This window comes from Vigna radiata, chromosome 1 (assembly GCF_000741045.1).
Source record: "Vigna radiata var. radiata cultivar VC1973A chromosome 1, Vradiata_ver6, whole genome shotgun sequence".
Taxonomy (NCBI): domain Eukaryota; kingdom Viridiplantae; phylum Streptophyta; class Magnoliopsida; order Fabales; family Fabaceae; genus Vigna; species Vigna radiata.
Window position 1 is genome coordinate 7,808,567 of NC_028351.1, and position 8,675 is coordinate 7,817,241.

Genomic DNA, 8,675 nt, shown 5'->3' on the forward strand with positions numbered 1-8,675 from the left:
GTTTTTAATCACATTATTTTCTATACAATTTATAGACTTTCTAATATTTACAAAATTGTCATCATGTTTTTAATCACATTATTTTCTATACAATTGATCTAGCATCATGTTGAATCCTCATTTTGTACTACCTTGTTTCTAATAAGCTCACATACTCACATAGCTTAAATAATTTATCAACCCATATTCAACAAGAATCAAATATTTAAACAATAACATTCTCATTGACATCACATATAAACACAATCCCATATGCTCAATCGTCATGACTTTCAAAAGTTAAACATTTCACTTTACTTTCGAAAGATTTGAGTAGACTCAAATTATGTATCTATCATATTATGTCACGCTACCACAAAGCTTGCTTTCATAGAACAATAAACTAGGATCAATGTTGGATATCAAAATAACATATTGTAAGATTTGACTCTCTCAACTATATATCTTTTATTTGAATTGGAGTAATAGATTAAGTATAATCTCATCAAATCACTTTATAAAATACTATCAATCATTGCATACATTATAACTCAAGTTTATAACTCAACTTTAGTATAATCTCATCAAATCACTTTAGTAAATAAACACTTTAATTTAACACATAAGTTTAAAAGCAACACTTTAATCAATACTTTAATTCAAATAGATAATTTACCAAAAATAGTTCAATTTACATGAAAAGCACTATAAGATTGCATATTTTCAGTTTCAATATATCAAATTGATCATCATAGTTACTTTAATTTCAATAATTTCAATCAAACGATGTATTAAAATTTCATCACATCCAGTTAAACACTTTAAACATTATTATAAAATACTAATTTCTCTCATATAGATTGTGAAGTAGTAATACAGAATTTTATTACCTCTAGATACCTCTACTCAAACGATGCAATAAATGCACATACAATCACACCCTATAATAACTTATAGTTTTAAGTCTTTAAACATCTTACCTTAATAATCCAAAAAAAAAATGAATTTATCTAATTAAGATTTTTATCTTATAAGATCGTAACACTCTTTTGACAAACAAACAAAAAAAATGACTTATCTATTTAAGATTTTTATCTTATAAGACTGACAATCTTTCGGCCAGGACTCCTGCAACTACTTTCCTAATCATAAAAAATCAAGGAAGATCAAGAAAAATAAAGAAAAAGAATTAATAAAAAGATAAAAAAGTTATTTATAACTTTATAATAATGAAATATTCAATTATTATTATAAAACGGTTTCTGTTCTCAAACTAACTTTTACACAAATATAAGTTAACAGCCCTTAAAGGATGAAGTTTCTTTTCTCTATTATTTGATACTGTTTAAAAATAAGAAAAATTGAAACTTATGAGACTGAAAATTGAAATTATTTTACCGAATTTCAAGAAAAAGAAAGAGAAGGGTAGGATTATAAATAAAAGAATAAACTAACATTATTTTTAATTGTTTTTAGTTTATTAATTGTATATTTATCAAATTGAAGGTTTTTTCATTTACTTTTATATACAATTAAATAAAAACTTGTCTTCTCACAACGTTTCTTCCTTACAAATTGAATTAAAAAGCTGTCTTTTCACCTCTTTGTTTCTTTCACTTTGTTTGTCTATAAATAAACAAAAACACAAGAGTCAAAAACACTCTTCATAAAATTTATATCATCCTCTCACTACTAAAATTTTCTTTATCTAAAATACACTTTATTTAACAAACTCAAAATCAAAACTCAAATATTCTATAAATCCAATTCAATTAGTTCAAATAATCATTTTTTTTTCTCAAATACCAAACCCGAGATTTAGGTAAAATAGGTTGAAAAAGAAGATTAAGATTTTCAAAATGTTTTGAACCAAAAAGTACAGAGTTGATAAAATAGAAAATAATTGAATAAATGAAACAATTTCTGCATATATTAAACATTCAAGCCTCCGAAAATTTTCCCTACATAATTATTAAGAAACATATCCATCGAAGATCTTAAAAGAATCTCCTTTAACAAATCTATCATATCCTTCTATCAAATTTCTGAAAACCGAAATAACATCTCATAACAATGAATTTATTCGAAGTAAATTAAACATAATACCAATTTATTAATGAATATCAAACAATACAAACTTAATACAACTGCTTGCATATAAGCAAAACACATTTCAGTGTTACTTTTGAAAATAAAACAATCATGAACAAAAAACGGTATCAATCTCCACTGAAAGTGCTTCGTGCTGGTTCTATTGTCACATCACTCTTGAATTACCTTCAACAAAGATCCAGATCTCTTCTTCTACACCATCTTGTGAGATGTATCATCCTTCAGCAAACAACGATGATGCAGAAAACTCAAGAACAAATGAAGGCCAAGGACACGAATCTGCAGATAGAGTTAGGCCGAAAAACGAAATCCAAAAAGACTTATAGTAAATTTTACAATGAAACTACAAAATGTCTAACCATCCTTTTTAAAGCACACAACCAGATCCAAAAAACCAGTAAAAAATATCAGAATTAAACAAACAGAAAGAACTATTTCAAACATATATGCATCACTATAGCAAGGTTATTCAACAGCAAGAACATACATAACAGATGGGAGGAGAGAAAGGTGTAGAGCTCCCTTCAATCCAAAGAAGGATAATACGACAAAGGCAGATGAAGCTCCCCAGATATGGAAGCCACAAGACTACCACAAAACACGGTAATGGGTAGAACTGTGGGATCCATAGCTAAGCAGCTCAATCCACCCAGTAACATCCTCGATTGGACTTCAAGGAGCTCCACTCCATAACCCCTTTTCTGTTCTTCCTTCAACCATAACCCTAAAAATTTTCCAACTTTATTCAACCACCAAAAATCAAAATCAAGATCAAGAACATAAACATAAACATGACCATGACCCCAAAGGAAGTAAAAAGCTGATCTGAAACTCAAATGGATAAAGACCTGAGACCTGAAGGCAGGAAAACAAAGCACAGGCCTTTCTTTCTCTCTAGTTTTCTGAGAAAGAACAGCAAAACAAAAAGCTTAGATCTGAGATCTAGGATCCTCCACAAGATTATTTGAGAGAAAAGAGTCAATATATATATACATGAAGTGGGTGGGCATGAGAGAGATACTCGAAATGGAAAAGGCAGTGTTAAATCTAGGCTGAACAACCCTAATGGTATTGAAAAAGGTTATAAGGGTAAAGAGTCAATAGAGAAGCCTTGACCATAATGAAAACCCTATCTACTGAACCCTACTGGAAGCTACTCTCATTGAGTTCCATAAATAAGGCAGATGAAAGGGAACGCATGCAAATTTCACCAGCACAGCTCAGCTTTTTTATCTTGAAATCATAAAAAAATGTGTGGTAAATGAAGATATGATGGTAACGTGGTGGACCAGATGCAGAGGTGCTAGCTGTTTTCTTTCTTTTGCTTTTGTTGGATGCTTTAACGCCATATGTCTCGGGAATCACCTTCCTTAGATTCCCTCTGCAACCTCATCACGTGCCCTTCTGCAAAACCCTCCCTCCATTTCTACCCTAATTTATTACACTTTTTCACTCTTTCTCATACTGCTTTCTTTCTTTCTTTCATCATCTCTATATGTGTATATATATATACACTCAATGTCTTCGTTAAGTATTATTCATTTATGTAATTAATGTGTTCATCAAGATAATGTTTTCAAGAAATTTCAATGATCCTTTTAATTAATTATTATGTGTGTTTTAATCAATTATTCACTTATTATTTCTGTAGGTTTTAGTTCATTATTAATTTATTTATTAATGTTTAGAGTGTTGGTAAAGGGCAATTCAAGAAGATAATTAATATATTATTAATTTTGTCAATGATATTCCTTTTCTTTTACATTTGTTTTGCAAACTTTCTTTTATTATTTGTGACTAAGGTTAGATGAAATAAATATCTTTTGTTGTGATTAATTATTTGTCATATTAGAATGCGACTTACTTTCTTTGTTTATTTATAAAAAAAATGCAATTTTGTTTTTTTACATTCTGCTTTTTCATCTAATCTTATATTAGATTATATATAATCTATATTTATATATAAAAAGAATTATTATTATTGTTAATATTATATATATATATATATATATATATATATATATAATAATTTACCATTTAAGTAACCGTTATTTCTAACTATTGTCGTTTTATCTTTTTAATAACTATTTTTCTTAAATTTAAATGATTATTTACAATAAAATTTATTTAACAATAAAACATTATACAAATTATTTATTTTATAATTATTTTTGATAAAAGTTATTTTATTGTTTAATAAATTCTTGATATAATAAAAAATAACCCCGTATATGTTTTCGCTCGTTCTAATAAAAGATATTATTTAAATATTTTATTTTCATTTAATTTCTTATGTTATATATAATGAATATTAACAACATTGTACTTTATTTTGATATATTTAAATGTTAAATTTGTCATAAATTTAAACATTTTTAATTAATCTTCTATTGAGAACATCTTATAGAGTATTTAAAATCTTTACTTTCTTAATTAAATATCTAGTTAAATGGTTGTTACCTTATATTTACATAAAATAATAACTTACTTAAAATTATAGTCTTTTATACATATAATCTTAATATTTTCTAATTAAGTTTTTTTAATATATCAAATCAATTATGTAAAGACACAAAATAATGTTTTTTTTTTTCAAAATAATTAGAATTGTAAAGCTTCATATAATTATCCAAAACTGTATTGTTATGTTTTAGATTACAAAATTAAGTCACGTCAAATTGATCAAATGTAAAATATAATTATATGATAAAAAATTAATTAAAAATGTAAAAAAAAAAGAAAATTACTCAATAAAATAAAAATTTATATATAAGCATCTCAATTTATAAGAAAGTCAAAATTTAATTAAAGTATTTTTTATTTCTATGTAAAGGGTTTGAATATAAAGAAATTCCATGGGTTAAAAATATAAAGAATTTGAATACTTAACAAAATATTTTAGAAAATAATTTAAAAAATTCAAATTAGTAAGATGACCAAAAGCTATATCTTTATTATGAGATGTTCATTGAACCACCCTTTTATGCATTTTGAGAAAAATATTTCATTAGAAAACAACAAATAAAATAATTACTACCATTGCGATTAACTTCATCCTTATATTTCTGATGACAATCATCATCATTTTATAAGTATCACTATTAATGGAACCATTTTTTTTCTCTTATTGACATAATTACTTCACAAAGAAATTTAATATATATATTATAAAACGTGATTCATAGAAAATAACTAAATTTGATTATACTTTCACATTCTTTTTTTTTCTCATATATGTACTTTTATATATTTTCTTATACTTAAACTTTCATATATTTATTTTAAATAATAGTTTTTAAAATATAAAAAATTAAGAAATCTGAAAAAACATGCTCTCCGTCTTTTCGCTGGTCACAATAACGTCTCCCAAAATCTAACGCTAGATCTGAAACAGGGGGAGAGAGTGATAGAATTACCCTGTGGGCAAAAAGTTAATTTTGAAATGCTGAAAGCCTTTTGTGTGTTGGTGGTGACACCGCAGGTGATGATATCATAAGCCTTAATCGCTGGCGCGTGCTCAACCTGTGTACTTTGCCGTGACTTTTTGTCTGTGTTAGTGGTCTCCCACTTCTCATTATTTTAAATAAGCTGAATAAAAATTATTCCATAACGTAGTTTTTTTAATTTATAAATTGCTGGTTGTTTATTTTTTAGGTTATAATTTGTGAGCTTATAAATAAATTTATAAATGCATCTCATTATTTTAAAAGCACTTTATTTCTTTAAAGATCGTTTTTCTTATTTCTCTTTACAAATTCTCACTCCTTGATCCACTGTTTGACAATCAGGAGATACTTAGACGATCATAGCGTTGAGGTGTATTTATCTGTCCAAACAATTTCTTGATTTGAGCAGGTAAGTATCGTTTCTTTTATTAGGTTTTCTAGATTTTGTAATATGCACAGGAATTATGTTTTTGCATGTGATGAAGGTTTTCTTCTCTTGATTCTTAGTTTAATTTAAGTTTTAAAAGTTGTGTTCTATCACCAATTGATGATTTGTAGGCGTTTCTAAAATTTTCTTGCGGCATAAGCAAATTGTCGGAGTTTCTTTGAATTGTGCTTTTGATATGAGGTAAGGGAAACTGGTTAGCTCTTTTGAAATTTGTAATATGCTGTATGAATTTGATAGTTATTATTATCAAGTTGTTTAAGTTGAAAAGTGTGGTTTTGTAGGTAGAAATTGGATGGATGCATGCTTTGTATGTTGATTGATGTTGATAATGTGTGGAATTTGTTATATATGTGTTATGATGTTATAGTTGATGTGCTTAAGCTGAATTGTACAAAAATTGGACTGTTATATAGAAGAGTAATCTTGATTGTTGGTGGTTTGGTCTAAAATGAAGGTTTAAGATAGTAAAAAGGTGAGAAAGGATTCTTGAACTGAATTGGTAGAATTAAGGTCATTTATGAACTGATTTGGGTTTTGTTTAACATTTGGAATGTTAGATAATTGGGTTAGTGGAGTGTATTGGTAATGAGGTGGAGTTATACTTGTGTTAGAACTTAATTTAGAGGAAGTGGGGTAGTGAAAACTTGAGTTTGGAGTTCTGCGCGCAAAGGGTCAGTTTGGGCAGTCTAGGTAAGTCATTTGGGACTTGCTAGAGTCCTTGAGTTGCTTGGATTTATTCCACAAATGGTAGAATTCAATTTGGTACTCTAAGTTGAGTTTTTGTGAGTTTTTTTGTGAGATTTTGAGTTTTCTTGTTTAGATTTAGGTTATGAGTGTTTAGAAAACTTTGGTTGAGTATAAGTAAGTATATAACACAATCTAGAAGGATTAGAAGTTGGGAAAAATAGTTGAAATTGGTAAATTTTTTGTAGGTTGCGTAATTCTACAGATTTGGTGTTGTAGAATTATGTAGACTCGTTGAGCGAGTGGATTCGCTCAGCAAGTGGTGGTAGAGGTGAGTTTTCTGTCTGAGGACTTTCACTTAGCGAATGGTATGCGCTAAGCGAATTGTTGAGGTCTAAAAGCACTGTCAGTTCTATTCGGATAGCGAATGGTATGCACTGAGCGAATGATTGAGGTCTGGAAGCACTGTCAGTTTTATTCGGATAACAAATGGATGCACTGAGTGAGTGAGTTGAGGGTCTAGTCCACTGTCTGGTGGGTTTCGCTTAGCGAGGGCATGTGCTTAGCGACTGATCCAGGTTTTAGTTTACTCTTTTCTTATATGTTCTTGTTTAATTTAAATGATGTGGTGATTTATCTTGGATTATGTGTGAGGGTGTACTGAGTTATATATGTATCAAAGAGATAAGTTGTGATTCAAATGGAATTAAAGTGTGATTTCAACGTGGTATAGTAAGTTTTCATGTGGAATCTCTTGGTGAGGATCAAATTTATTTAGAATGAATGCAGGAGCTCAATCTTGAGAGTTATCTTGAAACTCCAACGGTCTTTCATTTTCAAGTAGAGAAGATTGATCAATGTCGTGAGGAGTTGCAGGAAGTCTTAGTCTTGAGGGCTTCCAGTATGCCTCAAGGCCCGGAACAGACTAACCTCGTGAGTGTAGTAGGGTGAAACCCGTTGGCAATGACTTTGCAAAGTAGTAAAGGCCACCACAAGTGCACAACCCACCATAGCTCGACAATTATTCTGAGTTTGGATGGTCAAGTCTAAGTCATAACACATTAGGATGTCTGGACCAATTTATCTTATTTGAATAATTATGTGTGTGTTGTATGTTACATTATTGTATGATTTTTTTTTATATCTAGCTTACCCTTCTATTTGTGATTGTGTTTTGCATGTGTGATGCTCTTTTCTTTGTAATGATCATACTGTGAGTGTGAACAGAGAAAGACGGGTGATAACGGTTGATTTTACGTGTTTGTGTGTGTATATTTTGTGAACAAATCAACTCCTTCATAGCTTTTACCTTGTTTTATCCTCACATTTAGTGTGTTTTCTAGTTTTCTTGTGTTTTATTTAGTATATGCTTATTTTTACCTCTAATCTCTACGTTTGAGTGTGTGAAATAAAGGAATAGGAAGCAATTCTAGTGGAGGAAAACAAGCAAGAACTCAAGGGAACATGTTTTGGGACAATAAAAGATCAATTTGAAGCAAATACCCATGCTGGACGCCTTTGGATTCGCACAAGAGCCTCAATTTTAGAATGCTGTCAAAACCGCCCGAGCTGGGCGCCAGAATTGTAGAGAAATCCAAGCTGGGCGCCAGAATTTCAAGCTGGGCGCCAGAGTTGCAGAGAGATTCCAGGCTGGGTGCCACAGAATGGGGCTGGGCGCCAGAGAATGGGGCTGGGCGCTAGGAATCCGAGCTGGGCACGAATTTTCGCTGATATGTCAAAATGGGTTATTTAAACATGGGTCTCGCGGTTTTTTAGGGACTTCTCCTTCTACACTTCATTCTTCACCTAGAGAGACTGGAAGAGGCCCTTGGAGGCTGTTTGGGGTGTTGGGAAACTCTCTCACTCCTCCTTGGGTCTTCAAGCTTCATCAATGGTGATTTTGCCCCTTTTGGGTTGAGTAAGAAGATGGGTCACAAATTGGAGATGGAGATGTGAAGGGGAAGCGCAAATGGAGCATGGAGCAGCTGCCAAGAACCTTGGGAAAG

At 30.1% G+C, this 8,675-nt stretch overlaps 1 long non-coding RNA gene across 1 annotated transcript; it reads right to left on the bottom strand.

Moving 5' to 3' along the window:
- Positions 1-2,068: 2,068 nt before the first annotated feature.
- Positions 2,069-3,538, bottom strand: LOC106765014. The gene is made up of 2 exons (XR_001376009.2): positions 2,940-3,538; positions 2,069-2,370 (listed from the first exon to the last, which is right to left on the bottom strand). It is a non-coding gene; the product is annotated as an uncharacterized LOC106765014 (long non-coding RNA).
- Positions 3,539-8,675: the final 5,137 nt, after the last annotated feature.